We start from the raw sequence: 21,451 nt of genomic DNA on the forward strand, positions 1-21,451 counted from the left end.
TAGGTTTAGGAAGGTGACGTTTAGATGACTAACAACTCACTTCACTACCAAGAGACTAACGAGTCAAGTTACTAACGACTGACGTGAGAAAATGTCAACCTTAAGTTTAGTGTCACACAGTCAGAGAGTGCTTTACAGCCCCTCCCAGCATGGTGTCACTTTTCTTCCACCTCACTCTCCATTCTTCAGCTCCATAGAGGAACTCTTTTCCACAGGGAGGTGGAAGGTTTCTGATGACCAGCCTCATGATCAGATGTCTTTCTTGGACACAATGAATGCTGGATGTCTGGACATATCTGCAGAACAGTGATGAGTCAGACATGGAGAAAGAGCTCCCAGGTGTGTTGTGAGAGAGGACATCAAATGTGATGTGGATCAAGTGTTTTGTTTGCATTAGTGCATTTTTGATGTTAGATTACAGCAGAGTGTGAACATACAATGACAATCAGGGGTCAACGTTTTCTGCATGGCGTAAAGGGAAACCAGTACAGTAAACTGAAGTCTCAGGGCCTGTGTCCACATAACGTGTCCACATAAGTGCTCCGAGCACTTTTTCATTGGGTTGCGCCCTGCAGCTGCTTTTCTGCACTATGCACTATGTGGACAGAGGCCCTTACAGTATCCTGTCTGTTTAAATCAGAGACAGGAGACAAGGAGATGTCCCACTGAGAGACTGTTTCCTGTCACGTGAGGTTCACCACTGCCCCCCGCCCCTTTCGGAGACTTGTGGCAGGTCCTGAGTCTATTAACCTCAATGGGAGAAGTGAACTTGAACATAGTATGTATGATTCTTTTGCTCAGTCATTAAAGTAAATATTGGACACATTTTTTACAAGCGACATATCTTCAGAACATTCTGACACTAAAATTATTTTTTTCGAACACACAAATTGGGAGAAAATGAACTTTGTTCCAGACCTTTCTCTGTCTCAGCAACTTCCGGGTGCGAGATCTGGTAACCAAAGTTGGTGAACAGCCAAGCTAACTAATATTCATAATGAGAAATATGGCTTTTAGCTGTGTAAATAGCTAATGTTGTTGAGCAACTGTGGGTCAGAAGATAGAGATCCGTTTGATCCCCAGCTCCACTAGTCCATGTCGATGTGTCCTAGGGCAAGACACTTACCCCCAAAATTGCTCCCGAAGGTTGTGCTATCGGTGTGTGAATGATTCGGCAGATGACACATTACATAGTAGTGTCATCAGTATGTGAATGGGTGTGAATGGGTGAATTATGACATGTAGTGTTGAAGCGCTTTGAGTGGTCGGAAGACTAGAAATGCGGTGTACCAGTACAGTCCATTTACCATTTAATGTAAGCAAAAGAAAATATAAATACATTGTAGGAGCCATTACTTAGGTCTGGGTATTATAAATGTATATTGGGAGCCTACCTCAGGTTGACCACATGTGGCAGTGTGGAGTAGTGTGGCAGGTAATTAATATATGGGGCACAGGTGAAACTGACAGGTAATGAGGCATGGGTGACGGGGAGATCGCACGGTTTTTACCGCAAGCCATACACACCAGAGGGAGACCAGAAGATAAGTGCTATCCTATTGTATTATCATCTGTGAACACTATTTAAACAGGAACCTCACCCAAAAGTGTGAAACGCCTGGAATCTCTTTGTTGTAGCGAGTAAGGAACAGGATCTTCTCCCGCACCCAGCCGAGTGGCTAGTTGCTGGAATCAGTCACTACATACATTGTGCAAATATTACCCAATCTGCTTTTATCCATCCACATTACGTTCACAACCCTTTCACACACAAGCATAGATTTCATTGTAATGAGGACAAGAGCCACTGCAACGATGCAAGTAAAGTCACAGTCACACATGAGCAAAATTAACATATACCTCCTGATCACTTCCATTTTAGCAGTGAATAAAACGTTCACTGAAGGTAAGGAGAATAAATAAATATTTTGACCCCCTGACCTGTTGTTTTTCCCTGTTGTGGGCGGTCCAAGTCTTAATTAGGAAAAACCCCTGTGATTCAATCCCTGGATTACAGTTCCATTGTGCAGAGCTGCATATTGGTAAAGAGAACTGCCTGTTACCAATTGTAAAAAATGATCATGCATACATATAACTAATAGCTGATAGCAAATGTTAGCAAATTTGAAATAGCTAATTGCCATTCATGACCATTGTTAAGCAATACTTAAATTATTATATTTATATCAAACATATAGGCCAGGGGTGGCCAACCAGTCAAAGACCAAGAGCCACATTTTTTACTGTGTTACCGCAAAGAGCCACATCATACACATGGGCACACATGAACATCACCCTATCCCTTCCTCACACACACACATACCTTTGCTCAGCCAGATTTATTGTAAATGTCACACACCAATATGATAATGACAGAAATTGACTCCTAAGACCACAGGCCAGTCATTTTCAACAATGAACATTGTGTACACTGTCTCACACAGACAAACTCTCAGTTCAACCAAGTCCACAAACAAAAATATAATAATTTACAATAGTGTTTTTCTTTTACTATGCATGTTACTTAGTGGGACTTCTGGCATTCCTTGCCTTGAACAATCCTCTTCAAATCTGGCTTGTATTCCGTTGTTGCCACTCGAAGCAATTCTTTCACATGGGTGTCAGTCAGAACAGATCGATGCTTTGATTTCACGTGTTTCAGGGTAGAAAACACCGACTCGCAGACGTATGTTGACCCAAACATTGACAGTATCTTAAGCGCAGCCCGTTTGACATTGGGGTATTTTTTCATTGGCACACTTTTCCAGAACTCAATGGTCCCGTCCCTTAAAGCAGGTTTGAGTTGGTCCTCCTCACAAAGATCGATCATCTCCAACTCAGCCGCATCCTCATCTGTGACTAGCGGGGCTTTCAAACAGTCCGTCTCGGCGTTAAATGGGTCGACGAGGAACGTAATCTGTGGCCGCACATGCGCGTTTGACGAAAATACCGTATTTAACTCAAGCGAAGCGAACACGCACATTAAAAAAACACAAATACAAACTTCGATATGAACGTAAGAGCCGCATGAAACCGGGCAAAGAGCCGCATGCGGCTCGGGAGCCGCGGGTTGGCCACCCCTGATATAGGCTATTAATTTTAACATAGCTAGAATTGCTTCTAAAGTCCTCTTTTTCCTCCTTGTACCATGATTTCAACATCAAAATTCACACGAATATCAAACACATTTCAAAATCAAATTTGCACGGTTCTGTGTGCAGTTATCAATTTTATCGTACTAGTAACATAAATAACAGAAGTTCTACCCTTTGTCTTGTTACTGCCGCCTTTCAGATTCAATACAGACAGATTGATGAGGAACTGTAACTCCAGAGGTGTCTAATTAGTGGTGGGCCGTCAGGGCCTGCAAAGCCTTCTCTGCTGGCCTAAACAGAATCACAAAGTTATAGCTATTTTATAATTTAATAATTTTTCTTAAATACACTACATGTATCATAATTTACACAAATATTTTTCCCATTATCTTATTTTCTCATTGCACAGCTACTGTCTTCCTCAGTTGCTCTGCTTCCAGTGCAGCTTGTTTTAAGTAGAGCTTTTATCCAATCAGATTTCACCTCTGTGTCTCTAGGTAGAAGAGAGGCCCCAGGCCTGCAGACTCACCAGTGAATCCATGTGCAGTTTAAGTGAATGGGGAAAATATTGTTGATTGTCATAGTCTTCAACCAATCAGATCTTTAGTTTGACATGTTGGGCGTATTCTTTGACGTGTCAGAGCTGTCTAGCTGGCCTACAAGTATGTGATTGGTCAGTGGGCTAGCGTGACATGTTGGGCGGTGACAATCCCAAAATCTGCTGCCTCTGTGGAGCGGACATTTTCAGCCTCAAACGCATTAAAACCTATTCAAGAAATACAACTGGGGAGGCTCGACTGTCTTCACTGGCGTCCATGAATCGAGAAGGACTTCTTACTGGAACTAAAACGCACGGATGTACTGAACAACCGTGAGATTAAACTCTTTATTGACAAAGAAAGGAGGATTGACTTTGTCTTTAAATAGTGAACAGCAGCTCTGGTAGGTTAACTGCTCTTGTTTTTACATCTGCAGTAGCTTTAATATGCTTGTTTATATATTATTATTTGTACAACTTGTTTTTATGAAGATGGATTTTTGTTAGGTTTAATATGTGATAGGAACCATTGTTACGTCCAGTGTTGCTCTGGGGACAGTGTTGCCAACTTGGCGACTTTTTCGCTAAATCTGGCGACTTTCCAAACCCTCATGGCGACAAATCTAGCGACTTGTTCTGGTGTTATTGGAGACTTTTGTGGCGTTAAAGCGCGTAGTTCTGCACTGTCGTGAACGAGCAGCGGGTGCTGCCCCTTCGCCGCCTCAAAGCACTCATAGGCGGTAACTCGCGCAGCAGTCCCAGCTGCAGTCAGAGCAGAGAGGAGACGCACTCTCGGCATATTCTCTGCAGTTAGTGTATTTATAGGTGTTGGCTTCATTTTTACACGAAACAAATAATAACCGTAGCTGTGTTTCAGCTGCAGGACAGCAGTGAAGGCCCAGGTATAAAATGCACGGCCCGCCACTGTGTCTAATGGAACTGTCTGGTACTAGAAATGACCACCTGCCAGCCAATCAGAATCGACAATATTCCGTGGCAAACTATTTGCTTTTAGTGGGAGTTATGTGAGCTGTAACTATTTCTTGACAAACAGCAGTATATTCATCCGCCTATACTCTGGTGCCAGCTATGACGTGTGTTGCCAGATATGTTTTGTTCTACAAAGAGGCAACACTAAGCTAGGCTGCTGCTCTGTCTCTGCACCCAAGTGTTGGCCAGCATCTTACTGCTGCTAAAACTACAAACTCTTGTTTTCTGTTCTGTTTAAGTATGAATTAAACAAACGAGGTACAAGGTGATAATAGGATCTATGAGGTGTTGGTAGGTATAATGGTTCCTCTAACTGTTTCCAGCTGCTTACAATGTTTATGCTAAGCTAGGCTGTTGTTTATATCCTCTTCCTTGAAGATTGTTTTCTTGATCTTGTTTCCAGATCTGATCACATAACCTACTTTCGCACTCACTCACATTGTAGTCCTACTAATGTATGTTACGCAACTTAAAGCGCTCCAACACGTGTGGGATTGTCTCTCGCTGTGGAATTGTATCAGCAAAAAAACAGTAGTGGGACATGAAGCCATTTAAATGACTTCGGCCTCTCTTCCTGCTGCTGAGTGAAAATGGATGCGCTGATTTTTATAGCACAGGAATCCTTGGTTACTGATGGCGGAGCGCTGCCATGAACAGCAGCTCTAAGCTGTGATTGGAGCAGGCTGATCCCTACAATGCTCCCATTGGCTGCTTCCACAAATACACTTGCCTCATTACATACAAAGCTCCTGCCTCATGTCCAAAGGAGGGGGATCCAAAGAGCGATTACTTGGGAGACTAAGCCCTACACACTGTCTTACAGGCTGGTGTCTCACCATATACATCTGTTTAACTTGTCTATTTTGTTTCCTTTAGAGCTGTGTTGGGTTTATAAAGTATGTATGCAGGCACTCAGGTGGAGTCAGACAGACACTAAAGCCCAGCCTTGTGGGCATTGAAGTCGGGAACATGGGAAACCTTTTCAGTGTAGACATGCTGCTGGGTACCTTTTTATAATGACACACACACACACACACACACACACTTTGTTTTCTGAACTCAGCTGCCGGAAAAATAATATGTTTAAAGTGTTTGGTGATTAATTATAATCAATTCAAATATTATGATACAAGTTATGATACATTAATTAAATGTATTAAAATAGATGGTTTGGGCAGTCCGGTAATTTCATTTAATTAACTTAATTGTATTTTAGATGACACACTGTAAATTCAATCTATTAGCCTATAATATATTTTTGAGCGATCTAACAATATGAATTGATCATGATTAAACACCTTTCAGACTCTGTACAGGAACATGTGTCCTCACAGCTCAACAGCTGGCAAATCAGAGCAGTCTCCTCTACTGCTATGTTGGTTGGACTTCATTTCATATTTAGGTGACATACTGCTAACGGGTCTTCTAATTGACTAGAGCCATCTTTCTATTTTCGTGATCATGGAAAATGTTTTGATGTGAAATATGATTACGGACAAATTATAACAAAAGAAAGCAATTTTTTTTCAAGGGAATACAATTCTTTTTTTCATCTTCCATCTTGCGACTTTACTGTCTTCCGGAGGCTGTAGCAGGCTCAGTTTTAGAGCAGATTGAATCAATGAATCGTGGCTTCTCCGTAAGGAGGCTGAATAATGCTCCCAAGTTAGGCAAAAGATATGTGAATGAAATGGGGATCCACTTTGTGCTAATGCAGTTTTTTGAATGCAGTATAAATGTGTTATTTTTGAAAATGGTGTATCTGAATATTTCTGCATAGTCTTGGAATTGCATTAAATTGGGTTTGACAGCTGAGACTCCTGTGGATCCAATGAGACCAACTGTACTTATGAGGATGTGAGTCTCCATAATAGCCATTTCATGTAAAGGGAGCATTTTGTGAACCTTTTAGTCACTGTATAACATGACCGGTCTTTCCCGGGTATGTAAACAATAAGAGGGTTTCTGAGCAGTGCTTGCCACCCAATCACTGAAAAACACCATTCTTGCAGAAAGCTCCAATTATCGAAGGTTTTTGATACCAAATCACAGCATGGATTTTTTTATGGTGTTTCTCAAACACTTTTGACCATTTGTATCAATTCTCTAGTGGTCAACAATTGTTACATTTAGCACCAAATCTGTGTAACAAATGGAATCAATAGTATGAGACATAAGTGAGCATGAGAATGGCCATCGTAAACCTCCACTATAATGTTGTAAGCTCTTTAACACAATTTTCAGATTTATGAAGAAGACCTTGACAAACACACTTCATGTGAAAATATTAGACTTCAGGTTCCCAACTTTCAGAGATGTACACGACTTATATGTGGGGTCAAATGTCTTGGCCAAGGACACATTGACATGGACTGGATCGGACCGCCGACCCTCTGCTTGAAGGACGACCCTGCATATACCTTATAATAACATCTGAAATGAAGGTACAATCCCTATCCGTTGCTGGTGCCCTCCCCGTGTTTCTCCATCTGCTGTGAGGGCGCGCTGTTGTGCGGATGTAGAAGTCTGTCAGACAAAACTGAGGGCACAGAGGTTCCACAGAACCGTGGTCTCCTGGTACCTAACACATTGTTAGAGCTGCTTGATCACGCTCATCAACTCCCGCTTTGTTTCGCTGAGGCTCGAGGAGCACTGACCGCTGAGCATCTTCTCTTCTGCAGCTGATCTGAACGGTGAGTCACTAACATCATCGGTAGCAGCAGCTAACACAATGTGTTGACATCTTTTTCACAATCAGCGCCATTTGCAGACAGGTACCCTACACCTACCGACGCGTCTATTGTCCCCGCTCTCAAACGCACTGCTTTTATTCCGAAACAAACGCCACCGCAGGCAAACCGGGGCTGTTAGAATGAAGAGTTGAACTGCATCCTCCTGTCAGAGCCGTGGCTGTGATGCTGTACCGACATGAACGAGAGCAGATGGGATGCTTATGTCTTTGGAATCAGCGATACTTCTCATATTTGTCTTGCAGAATTCATGTATTGACACGATACATTGTAAATGACTTTGTAAATGATTTGGTGTATCAGTCATTATAATCACCATCGCACCCGCGTCACAGCTGCTGCTATCAGTCTGCATGTTGTTCAGCAGACAGAACCATCATGGAGACTGTTGACTGTGTACGATCAGCAGGGGTGCTTCTAGTCCGCGGAGATCCGGGGCTCAATCTTTCGAATGAGTCGAGAGGGTCCTGGGGGCGGGGCTACTGATCTGATTGGTTTGCCCTTCCCTTCCACACTGCAGATTAGTGGGTGGTGTAATGCACCTGTAAACTGTTGGTTGATGGTGACTACCCAGTATGCCAGCTGGGTAGCCAGCCAGCAGACCATGCTGTGAGCTGGCTGGAGGTCTCTCAAGAGACCTGTCTCATAATGTGCAGGTTGCAGTTATTGTTATTGCAAGCCATAACAAATAATGTCTCTGAATAACAGAGGATTAGTGAAATATACACAATTAATAAGGAAAAGCAGTAAAACAATATTTCTTTAAGAATTCACTGCTGGCTCTGGATGGGGATGAACCTGGTGTGTGCATAATGTGTCTAGAAGCCGCCAAGTATCCATGCGGGTGTAGGTCTCTAAATTGAAGCAAATCCTTCCTTGGGGTGGGTGGCAAGTGTATGATACATGTGACAAGCATTATGTCTACTTTCTATCTATATCTATATCGCCTTCTGTATCGGGATAGTACCACGTTGCACATGTGGTATAAAAAAGTATATTTAAAATATGTTATTGAATATATAAGTTTCCATCATATTTAGTTCAGTACAGATTTGTTTTTGTACTTATTATATGTCCCGCCCCTATCTGACCCCGCCCCATTCCGCATGCTGCAGCCAAGGCCAACAGAATGAGTCCGGAACGGGGCCATGCTTTGATCTATAGATACTTATTCATTTAAATGAGTTATCTATTTTGTAAAAAAGTATTTTTGTTATTATTACTAGTTAACAGAAAACAGCTCTTATTTACACTTATGAAACTCATTCACTAATGGTTTGAACAATATACAAAACTTGTAATCTCACTGAATTGCCATTTTATTTCACTTCAGTTAAACATTTTATGGAACAATGAATTGAGAAAGAGAAATTTGAGGCCATGTGTAAAAGATTTGGCAGCATCTGGTGACTGGAACATCTCCTGTGTGCGTCAACATTTTGATTTTCATGAATGAGTTAAGAAAAGTCACTGTTAGCACTGGTGTGCTAATATACCACAGTGCAGTCATACCATTTAGGTAAAAACACATCTTTGAAGATTGTCCTTTGTACTTACTTTATTTTGGTATATTTTCAGGGCATAAAGTATCATCATGGATTAAAGTGCGCACAGGATGCTTGTTTTTACTCTATTTTAACTCTTTAACCCCCAGTTTACTTTAATTGTTGGAATGCTGATTCAGCGTGCCAATTATTGTCCTTCTAATCTTTATTCTTCTGCTTTTTTTATATTTCTTTTAAACTACAGAAACTGTTCAACAATCAAAATATTCAGCTGCCGGCTATGACCTTTCATGTTTCTAACCGTTGAACTTTTTGAATTATTAAGCTTTTTCCAATTTTCTTTTGTCTATGGAGAAAATCTTCAAATCCTCTTAAACTTTGAAATCCTTCTACTTCCTCATACTTTCAGCTACAGACACCATTTCAACTTTAAAATGTTGAGAAACCCTGAACTATTGCCATATGATTCAGCTTTTTGATATCTTTTACACTTTTTGAACTGTAGCAATTTAACTTTTATGATTTTTTCAGTCCTTTTCTGACTTTATAATGGGTGTGCATTGCGCCACTCAGAGTGCGTGATGTCATCGCCAGAGTGAAGAAGAGCTTCAGAATCTTGTGAAAAAAATATTTCTATTTCGCCACTGACTCCACAATTTTCACTCTTTATGCTTTAGTGAAAAGTTTAGCTAATGTTTTCCTGATCAAGACATATGACTGTGGAATCCAACAGATTTAAACATTTGGTACAACAGCCTCAAATTGAGAGGAAGTACAACTATCTACTCCGTAGAGATCAATGTTAATTCTATCTCCATCTTGCCGAGACAACCGTACAACATTTCTACATCGCCACTGAAGCCACATTTTTTACACTACAGACACAATTCTCACATTATCTGTTCTTCAAGTCAACCTTCCTCTCCAGTTCTAATATCGGAGCAATGGATTGGAGCTATGGTTATGGGGGATTCGAGGATTTGTTTAACAGGTTTTTCTCAGTTTTATCTCAATGTAAAGGCTGCAGGCATACAGGTGTTTTTGATTGAGCTAATTAGTGAAGTTGATTAACTTGCAGAGACACTGACACATGCACACATGACTTGGAGATATTCAGGCAAAGATTGTTAGACCTCCTGTCTGTCTGTCTGTCTCTCCTTCTGTCTCTCGCTCTGGCTCTCTCTCTGTTTTTTCTCCCTCTCTGTCTCGCTCTGTCTCTCTTTCTAGTATTACTACTACTACTACTGCTACTACTACTACTACTACTACTACTTCTACTACAACTTCTGCTGTTGCTACTATTACTACTACTACTACTACTACTACTACTACTACTGCTATTACTGATACAACCAACATTACTATTACTACCAATACTACTATTACTTATACTACAACTACTACTACTACTACTACTACTGCTATTACTGCTACTTCAAATACTGCTATTACTATTACTACTATTACTACTACTCCTACTAATAGTTCTACTACTCTACTACTATTACCATTACAACCACTACTACTACTACTTTCACTACTATTACTGTGACACAGTGGCGGGCCGTCAGGGCCTGCAAAGCCTTCTCTGCTGGCCTAAACAGAATCACAAAGGTATAGCTATTTTATAATTTTATATTTTTTCTTAAATACACTACATGTATCATAATTTATGAAAATATTTTAATACTTATTTTCTCATTGCACAGCTACTGTGTTCATCAGTTGCTCTGCTTCAGTGCAGCTTGTTTTAAGTAGAGCTTTTATCCAATCAGATTTCACCTCTGTGTCTCTAGGTAGAAGAGAGGCCCCAGGCCTGCAGACTCACCAGTGAATCCATGTTCAGTTTAAGTGAATGGGGACGATATTGTTGATTGACATAGTCTTCAACCAATCGGATCTTTAGTTTGAGATTCTTAGACGCGCCAGAGCGGCCTGCAGGCCTACAGCTACGTCAGCATTAGCAGCAGCGCTGCAGTGAGATTCTGTGCTGTGATTGGTCAGTGGGCGAGCACGTGACTGTCGTGAAAGGAAACTTAACAGCAGAGGCTTAGTCAGAGTAGTGAGAGTTCATATTGAAAGATATGAATGAAATTATGATATTTTTATTTTGCTTGGTATAGATTTAAAATTTTTTTTTACCTAGCTTTGTTTTTTAGCACTCAATGGCTGAAGGAGGAGAAACGGATTTGTGATTTGGGATTTAACCGTGGGATTAATCTTTGTCAACAAAGAAAAGAGGATGTGATCAGCATTTGGTAAGTCAGCTGGTTTGTTTTTTTACATCTAATATCTGAATGGCCCTTGAGTGTGTAGCAGAATGTGTGTTGCTGCTGTTGTTTTTCCGTTAAGCTAGTTAGCCTAGCCTCCTGGAACACTTGCGGGGCCTCAGCTGTTTTTGTTCCGGTTCAGAGGTCACACAGACCGTTGTCTCCTAGTGAGCGCAGAAAACATTATATTTCCTACAATTTAAGCTTCTGTATTTTCCAAATACACTAGTATTATTCAAAGGTATTGTTCGGTTTGTAAGCCTCGTACCGAATGGTTTAATATGAATACGTAACGTTATATAGTTACAGCCCAAGAAATGAATAATAACCCTAGCTGTGGCGCCATCATGTGGTTATAAGGTGGTATTTCAGCAGTGAAGGCCCAGGTATGAAATGCACGGCCCACCACTGCTGTGACAGTAAAATCGTTTAGCTTCAAGCCTTTCCTGCATTGTAATTCAGCTCTTAGCTTCTTTAGATAATACAGTTTAGCTTCCAACTCTGCCAGTTAGACATTTCAGCTAGAAGGGTTTTCAGAAGTGCAGTTTAATGCATTTTTCAGACAGGTGGTCTCCCATTTCTGTACTTTCAGCAATTCTTTGCGAATCATTTCAGCTTTCAGCATTCCAACGCATTTTCTGCAGGAAATGCATTTTCTAGTTCATCTTATTCCTCTCAGTTTGACACTAATATATTTGGACCATTCTTGTTACACAGATTTCTGTCCCCATAAACTGTTTCCTCATATTTTCTTTAAATGTGTCAGCTATATAACAACTGGCTTTAATCAGGGGGTCTCAACCTTTTGTAACTTACTGAACTTGTGTACACTATTGAAGACATTTCCAGAGGACCACCTTCCCAAATAAATGAGAAAAAACACAACATGGTAAAAAATTGTCCACTGTCAGTTGTAATGACCAAAAATAAATATGCTGCTTACCCTCACCATCATGAATCCATGTTTCCTGTATTCAGGTCATATTTCCTCACTACATGCTTTGGAGCTTTTACTGGTAAGGGTTGTCTCCCACACCACTCTTTCATTTCAAAACATGTTGTGTCACTACAAAAATGTGATATAAAGGTTTTGTTTGTTTGTATAAGGTTAGCTAGCTAAACCTGGATTGATCACAGAGCTACGGCTAACTGGTTCCACCCTGTAGGTCAGGGGTAGTCAATTAAGATTCAACAAGGTCCAGTTAGAGAAAAGTTCCTCATGCAAAGGTCCGGAACATCACAATAATGTCTAACTTGTGCTATGATTTAGTCCCATATATATTAAAGTAGCCAACAGTTGTATTAACGTCTGTATGTAGTCAACAACTGACTGTCAGATCAAATAAAGAAAGTTCAATTGAATAATATCTCAACAATATTTATTGTTTTCAAATTGAACTGGATGAATTATAAATAAATCATAATCTAATAATAAATACATGTTCTTCTCTTATTTCAAGTAAAATAAGTTCTGGTTTAAAGAATAGATTACATCACAGAAATCTTTTTATTTTAATATAAAGTACTTAATTTTAGAAAAATAAATTGAACTGAATTGCCCTGCAGCTTGAAGTGATGTCACCTAAAAAACCCACAATGTTATATTCTTATCTTCTTCTCATCCTCTAATAAGAGAAAATTGTGTGCAGGATTTAACGTTATATCTGTGATTATTAAACCGCTTGTTTCAGCTCTATTCCTCTCTGTTAACATCTTTGTTGGGCAGTGAATTAACTTGTTGGGATTCTCTAAGATTGTTTATTTTCCGGCCCCTAATTTTGGATGTGAGTGGGTATGTTTGCCCAAAAGAGTTGTGCTTTGTCTGGTAGTGGCACTTCACATTACCTCTTTTAATAATCGCCACGGTCTCTGAACATATGAGACATACTGGTTTTAAACTGCCTGTGTGAAGAATGGACATATAAGTGTCTGTCCATTCTTGGTTAAAGGTTCTGGTCTCTCTTGTCTTGCTGACCACTTTTCTGTTTTTGGAGAACGTCATGGGAAATAACTTCTAACTCACATATTATTCTACGACTACTTGGTCTCTCGCCTGTCTCCCCTGTGTGTGTCAATCTCACTCGAGTCAGGAAGCTTATTGGAATTCACATATTTGATTAGCTGAGTAGCATCACGTGATGTGATTTACAACGCATGTAATTGGTCGATGTGTTTCCTGGATCGCTGAACGAGGCTAGAAAATTTGCACCGGTTAAAATAGAAGCGCTCCATCAAAATTTAACAATTCTTAATTATCTGTTGGTTTTAGGTCCACCTTTTGGCCTGTGTTGCAGGTCTATAGATCCAGATAAACCAGTCCACCCAGAATTCTTCTTCTGTTTTTCCTGTGTGTCATGCTGGTCTTCTGTCAAGTCTCACTTTGTTAGCTGACAACTTTTAAGTCAAAATTGAAATAGGAAAAACTAAGATTTTCCTGTAGCTGACTGGAGGACAATGCTTTTCCTTTAAGTTGTGTTGTTGTATGGTGATACAGCACACAGTTCTATGAGTAGGCACTTTCATCAGTATTACTAGTAAACAATAGTATCAGAGCTGGATGTGACTGTCTGGCCCATATGCCACCTTTAATTAGAGGACAGATGGTGAATGTTGTTCCCCTGAGATGTTTTTTTGTGTATGATGATGTCATAAAAGATGATGACAGACATTCAAATCTTCATTTGAAAACCTCACAAGACACTTAGAATTATATGATATAATTTGATTATAACAATAATTGATTATGCCAATTTCATAGTTATTTATTTGGCCATTGCATCAGTAAACTGTTTTAGATATTGTTGTCAATTAAATATATGAGATGCATTTAGTTGAAAGGTGTGTGTTTACCCTTTATCACTTGTGCGTAGGCCTGGTCTGAGGCAGCTCTAAATATCTTCGCATATCTTCTGGTGGCCAGTCCGTCAAGAGCGGAGCATATGTCTCACCTCCGGACTCTGTTTGAGCGACTCAGCCAGCACGGGTTGATTATCAACCCGTGCTGGCTGAGTGCCAGTTTGGATTGACCACCATTGACTTTCTGGGACACCGCATCACAAAGGATGGGGCGGTTCCCCTTCCGTCAAAGGTGGAGGCGGTGACTAACTTTACACGCCCACTCACAGTGAGGGCCCTGCAGGAGTTTTTAGGCATGGTGAACTTTTACCATCGCTTTATTCCCCGAGCAGCGCAAGTGATGCGGCCCCTGTACTAAGCCCTGAAGGGCAAGGCCATCAAGCAGGCTGTTGACTGGACCGAGGAGAGGGAACTTGCGTTTGTGGACGCTAAAATAGCATTGGCAAACGCAACAATGCTAGCACACCCGTCACCTAAGGCTCCGATTGCCATCACCACGGACGCTTCAGACTACGCGGTGGGCGCGGTGCACGAGCAGTGGGTGAAAGGGGTATGGCAACCGCTCGCTTTCTTCAGTCGACAGTTGCGGCCTAATGAGCGGAAGTACAGCACTTTCGATCGGGAGCTCCTCGGCCTCTTTCTGGACATCTTTCTGGACACGCCGAACCGTGGTCCGCACACAAAGCAGCGCCAGCTCTCCTTCATCTTGGAGTTTACTAAGGATCTACGGCATGTAGCGGGCAAGGAAAACCTGGTCGCAGACTGTCTCTCGAGGGCCGTCACCGGGGCTGTCCAGTTAGGGTTGGACTACAACAAGATGGCTGGGGATCAAGTTACAGACCCGGGCGTGCAGGAATTAAGGACAGCAGAGACTGGACTACGGTTGGAGGAGGTCCCGTTTGGTGAAACTGGCACTACGCTCCTGTGTGACGTCTCCACAGGCCAGCCGCGGCCAGGTGTTCCCGACGAGTGGAGACAACAGGTTTTCGACGCGATTCATGGCCTGTCACAACAAATAAACGGCCACAAGGTGCAGTCAAAGGGAATACTTGCCTCCTCGTTTGTTTCCACGCTCCTACAATATTATTTATTTGAAATAATGCAGCTGAAAGCCTAACAACTCTCCCAAATCATAGCACAACATGTCAGTAGTCTTACAAAAAAGATTTGGCTTTGATAAAGTGAAGCAAGCCAAAGATATAGAGGTTTCAGTACGAAGGGTCACGCGAGGTCAAGCCAAATTCTCATTTTGGAACCAGCTGTTGCAGCTACTCTAATTTTATATACTATATATATTTCACTTGTTTTATCACTAATAGTGTTCAATCTAACCTAATACAGCAGTTTGGCATCATTTTGAGAGCCTGAATCCTCTCTAAGGCTGTAAACCATGGATGATTCTCGTCTGAGCTCCAGTCTTCATGTGTGTGTTGGAAGCTCAGGAAGCCTTATGATTGGTCAATTTTAGAAAATGACACAATTTTAGACGCGTCAGAGTCTTACAAATGCGGTAGTGAAAGCCTGGTGTTGATTGACAGAGTCTTTAGCCAGTAAAAATCGAAAAAACGCCTTGCACCCCCTAGTCTGACCCCTTCCCCCCGGGGTCCCACAAGTTAGGTTCACCCCCCTTTCATCAGGAAACAGAGGAGAGAGACACAGGACATACGTAGGAGCAGTGTTTAGCTGGCAAACAGGGAATTATGCCGGTCTTTTCGTGATTCTTCGTAAAGGTAAGGTCCTGCTTGGATTTATTTTTGGATAAGTGGTTTGTTGTTCTGGCGTTTGTTTGCTCACAGCGTTGTACTGGTTTCACAGAGAGAAATTCTGAAGATATCTCTGGCTTCTGTGTCGAATGCTCATGCTCTGCGATGTATTGCTTGTAGCCGTTAGCTTTGTGATGGAAAATCGAAGTGGAGTGCATAGCTCGCCGACTCGTGGCAACAAATACGTGATATTGTGCTACATCTTCTAGTTGCTTATATTAGTTGTGTATAGTTGTATTTGGAGTGTGTAATAAGTGACTTACATGATAGTGTTGCCCAGATGTTGCTGTTTAATCTGGTATATAACATGTACCATGTTATATACATGCATTATTTTAGCTCTCGATATGTACATTTTTTCGACGGTATATGTCTCTGAGCCTGAGAGCCCCCAAATTTGGGGGCGTCGTGCGCAGGAGGTTGCTGCTTTACTGGTACTTCTTCTAAGCAGGCAGTGCTTTGTGCCTGTCATGGACTTGTCACACCCATACACTGATTGCTGTCATGCAAGGTGCAACCTTCACGAACCGCTGATCCTCTGATTGAAGGACAGCCCGCTCTTCTACTGAGCCACAGTCGCCCCACTTGTGTATGATAGGGTTTAGTTGACCTTGGGAATAGTAGTTTTACATTATTATCTTGACTGAAAGTCCACTGACTACTTTTTTCTTGAGCTTTCAACTGTATCTTATGGTCTTCTTCATCTGATCATTTTCTGATATGCCCGTGAGATGCAGTCGAAAGCTCCAGTAAAGCTAGTTAGTGGACCTTTAGTTAAGATTATTTTGTCCAACAAGGCATTCGTTTTTTGTTGTGGCTAGTAAAATGTTGACATTTATTAAACATGTTTGACTTGTTTCGAGGATAAGTCTGTCTCCCTGTAAAACATTTTTTCACCACTACACCATCACCTACACGTTTCATCTAATAGTTGGCAAATTTTGCACAGTTTATATGACGCTGGAAGAACACTACATTGGTTTGAGAGTATGTCAGCATGTTGGCGTTCAAAGACATGCAGCTTAGGTTAACTGACAACTCTAAGGGGTGGTTGTCTGTCTCTCTGTGTCAGCCCTGTGATAGTCCGGTCAGTTAACTCCTTCCCCTAATGTCAGCTGGAATCGGCTCCAGCGCCCCCGCGACCCTGAACAGGATAAGCGGTTAAAGATAATGGATGGATGGAAGCCATAACTCTTCAACACATCAACACGCACAGGTGCACACATCTGCTGTGAGCATTTCACATATCCTCAGACTGGACATGTTGACACAGCATGAGGCTTATATAGCAATAAGATTGGGAATATTAAGACTACACATACAGTATACGTTTGTATTATTGGTGACTCCTGTGCATTTGTGTTCCACTGTAACAAAAACCTCAAACATCACGTTATAATAACAAAAAGGACATAACTTTGGTATTATAAACAGCCAGTCAGCATGTTTGTCTATCATTTTGATATTTTAATGCAAATTTAGATGCAGATTAAAAATTATTATTTGAAGAATTGTTCAGCCTCTCTGGGTTTTTAAAGTGTACGGGGCAAATGCGGTGTGAAATTTGTCAGAATGAAAAAATTGGATACTGCTTCCATCACTGATTCCTGCGGTCCCTTTTATAGTTAGTGATGTGACCCCATAGTGCCCCCTCCCTAAACAGATGTTTTTGGGTTTTTGGGCTTTTCACTTGTGTCTTTCATCAAATATTCCCCACCTCTGATTTCATGTGGGTCAGGCCAACTTACAGCTGGGTTGTTTCCAGAGCTCGCGCCAGCAGAGCAACCCTGTGTGCATCCAGTGGTTACTGATAGACATCCAGACATCAGCACACAGCAGCCTTTAATCCCACACAGGGCCCGATTAATTTTAAAGCCGCTTTCAATCCTTAAGCTCACTTTCAGCACTCTGACACAGGCTACCACGCAGCCAGATATACAGATATGTTTAAGTATGTTTTTACTTTTAACAAATGCATTTGAGTTTTAACCTTTGAACCAAACCTTAGTCCAAATCTAAGAATCCATTTGAAATCTTGAACCTGGTGACCTATATCAAATATTGTCACCAGATCATTAGCTGGGGGTTTTAGTGCTCAATAATAAAAACAGGATCGTTTCCATCACTTGAGCTTCAGAACATTGTCTGAATGGCAACTGAAGAGATGGATAAAGGCAGAAAAATAATTGTGTGAAGTAAGGTCTGCGGTGTGTTTGATGACATATGCTTGTATAGCGGCTCTGACCTCTGACCTCACAGAAGCTCAGAGTAGAAACACGTTTGACCTTTAGAATGTCCTCTACAGTGGAGCCAGGCGGCAACCTCCACGTCTGAAAAGTGTCAAAGCCAATTCCTTAGTGTAGGGGTGTCAAACTCATTTTCACTCTGGGCCACATCAGCATCATAGTTGCCCCCGAAGGGCCGGTTGTCCGGGGGGGGGGCTGCTGGTCACAAGAGGAGCGGCTGTTGCCGGACCTTCGTCGGTGGGGGGGGGGGGGGGGCTTGCGGGAGAGCGGTGCTTGCGGGAGAGCGGTGCTTGCAGGAGAGCGACTGTTGCATCTCCACCACATCCGCTGGTGGAGGTGTGCAAGTACGGACCGGGGAGGACCTCCTCTGTGCGCTTTACAGAGAGCAGTGGATAATTGTAAGTTATATCAAGCCTGATTTTGAAATTCTTTTGTTTTAACTTTTTTTTTTTTTTGCTGGCGGATTCGCGGGCCACATAAAATGACGTGGCGGGCTGGATTCGGCCCGCGGGCCTTGAGTTTGACACATGTGCCTTAGTGTCTTATACCTGTATTCTCTCTAATGTCCATCAGGGGGCGACTCCTCTGGTTGTATAGAAGTCTATGACCTTAGTAAACATTCTAAACATGAGTTTATGGGCCCAATCCCTTTTAGTAAATTATAAACTCAGTCAACACGACATGTATGGAAGGACATATTTGCATGCTTAATAACAATTAGAGTGACCAGGTGGTCTTTAGCTGTTGAGGAAATTTCATTACATTCTTTGTCTTAATTTGATGTTTTTTTGTGGTTATTACTGGAGCACTTATGGCATGTGACAGAATACACTTAAAATCGGAAAAGGTGCAGCGGCCCTTGAGATGATCTGTTTGAGCACCAAGCAAACATATTCAAAGTTGATGAACAATGTTTTCCTGATGTCGAATTTTTTATGTTCAGATGTCGGCCATATTATCTGCCCAGAGAATTGTTTTTGTTGCTCCTGTTTACAATACTCATGATGCAAATTAAAAAAATGCTACACAGGAATGTACTTCTGTTTTTGTTTTGTTTTTCTTGTGCTGAAAATGGGCAACATGTCGTTGTGGATCCCTGTGTTGCATAATGACAATACATGATTCTTAAATCCTTGATTTTTAGTGTGTTCTAGTTGAGATGCACTATGTTCAAAACATCAGCCCAAACAAATGTACAGGCTTAAACTAGCAATTAGAATTGTTCTGTTTCATACAGATTCCTGCCTACATACATTTTTCAAGCAGTTCATCTGAATAGTTAATCACATCCTCCACAGAGATGTCGTAGTCATAATCCATAACTTATTGTATGTATGTGAGACTAAATGTTACTGTGTTGCACAACTGAATTAATTACAATCATAATACAAATGTCAAGCGACTGAGGATCTAGAGGACCAACCTACACCACTCATTGTTTTGAATTAGCTTCAGTCTCCTATCTGCTGCTCTGCATACAGCTACATACACTGATACACTGATACACTGTGACTGTGTTTCAGTGGTATGGCGGGTCGTCCTTCAATCAGAGGATCGGCGGGTCAATCCTCTGATTGAAGACATGATGACATGGAGTGTTAAAGTAGGTCCAACTACTAGAAAAAGATCGATGCAAGAACAAGTCCACTTACCATCCATTCCATTTACCGTGGTGGAACAAGCCTGGTTTTATTCCAGCAAACAGCTAATTTCACTGATGTGCTGCTTATCTGGACAGAAAAGATGCAGACTCTTGATTCTGTGGAACACCTGCGCTGACTAAACAATCAGCCATGAGAACGTGAACTTCCTGTTTGTATGTTTAGTTTTCGTTATACACCTGGAGCTGTGGAGCCCACGCTCTCACTTTCTCTGCCCTGTCAGCACTCGTGTGGCTGTGCCAGCGTCCACTCAGCACTGCAGCCCGCCAGCAGCTTCTGAAGCTTCTTGTGGTGCGAGCTGTGATTTCTGTCCACCGTCAATCTGCCAGCAGAACTTAAAGTGTTGTATCAGGTGCCATAGGAACTGTAACGTAACTCAACTCCTATTTAAACCTTAATGTTTCACTATGCTTCACTCGGTTATATAACGTAGGGGTGGATGGTATTAAATGTATGCATTTTGACTCTACCGTGCTGACCGCAAGAGCCTTGAGATGCATCTGCAGATCACTTTCATATTTCTGATGTTCTTTTGCCGGTCACATGTACACCTGGGTGCCGTCGTAAAAGTTAGTATTAGGCGAAGGTAAATTATAACGCTATCATGATGTGTTCATATGTAATCTTGTGAAATGTAGTTTCTGGCGATAAATATATCCAGTTGTTTGAAGGAGATGTTTCCACAGCAATATGAAATAGATATTACAAAAGGTATTATGATTATGAATCATAGAATTATGTTAACTTCTTAACACTAGCTCTAAGCAGCTTATAATACACAGATAAAACTACGATTGCCAATATTTTTTCATCAGAGCATATGTTTAAATAGAAATACAATAATGTATTTCCTATTCATTTGAACTGCGTGCTTTCTTTAAATAACCATGATAGAAGACAATAACAAAGTAGAAAGACAAAAATGTTTAATATTTGATGGTTACATTGACTTTGAGATGGTTGACATGAGGCCATGAAGTTTCCATATCCGTGCTCTACCCCTTCAGAAGCATTTATATATATATATATATATATATATATATATATATATATATATATAAATGCTTCTGAATATACCGCTTTACCGATTGTGCTTCAAAGTTATACCGTGATATAAATGTAGGCCATACCACCTTGCCGTAATACAACGTATGGTTCAACCACATCTAAAGGCAAACATGTTCATAGCTGTTATGAATGGCCACACGTCCATTTTTTACATTTTATTCTTATTTTAGTTTTATATACCTCTTATTATTTAACTCTATCTGTATTGCTATCCTTGTGCTTCTGTGACAACCAAAATACCCTGCTGGGGAAGGTTATAAAGGTTTATCTTAGCCTGGCTTAGCTTCTCCTCTCTTCTATTGCAGTAGCCTGTATGTAGGGTTAGTAAGTACTTCCGTAATTGTGACTTGGAGACTCTGGTTATGTGTTCTGACAGTTTAACTACAGAAGGGAGTCCCACTGGGATGCCTCTGGTCTCTAGTGAGCTAACAGTGTCTGTCCTGGCCTGAAGGCAGGGTCTCGTCACACCTCCTGACTCTCACCTCCTCCTCACTGACAGTGATGTGCTCAGAGGGTCGTTGAGTAAAAGTGCCAGATATTGTTACTCACTGCAACATAAACATAGCACAAAAAGTAAGGACATTTGTGTTTGGTAGATTATTTCTAACAATGCTTCTTGACAATGAATCTTATACCGTTGTAAAGTCTGTTTAGTTCCCTTTTAAACGGGGCCACATTTGTAAGGAACATGCATTTGTGGGATCAGCAG

This window comes from Pholis gunnellus (assembly GCF_910591455.1).
Source record: "Pholis gunnellus genome assembly, chromosome: 16".
Classification (NCBI taxonomy): Eukaryota; Metazoa; Chordata; class Actinopteri; order Perciformes; family Pholidae; genus Pholis; species Pholis gunnellus.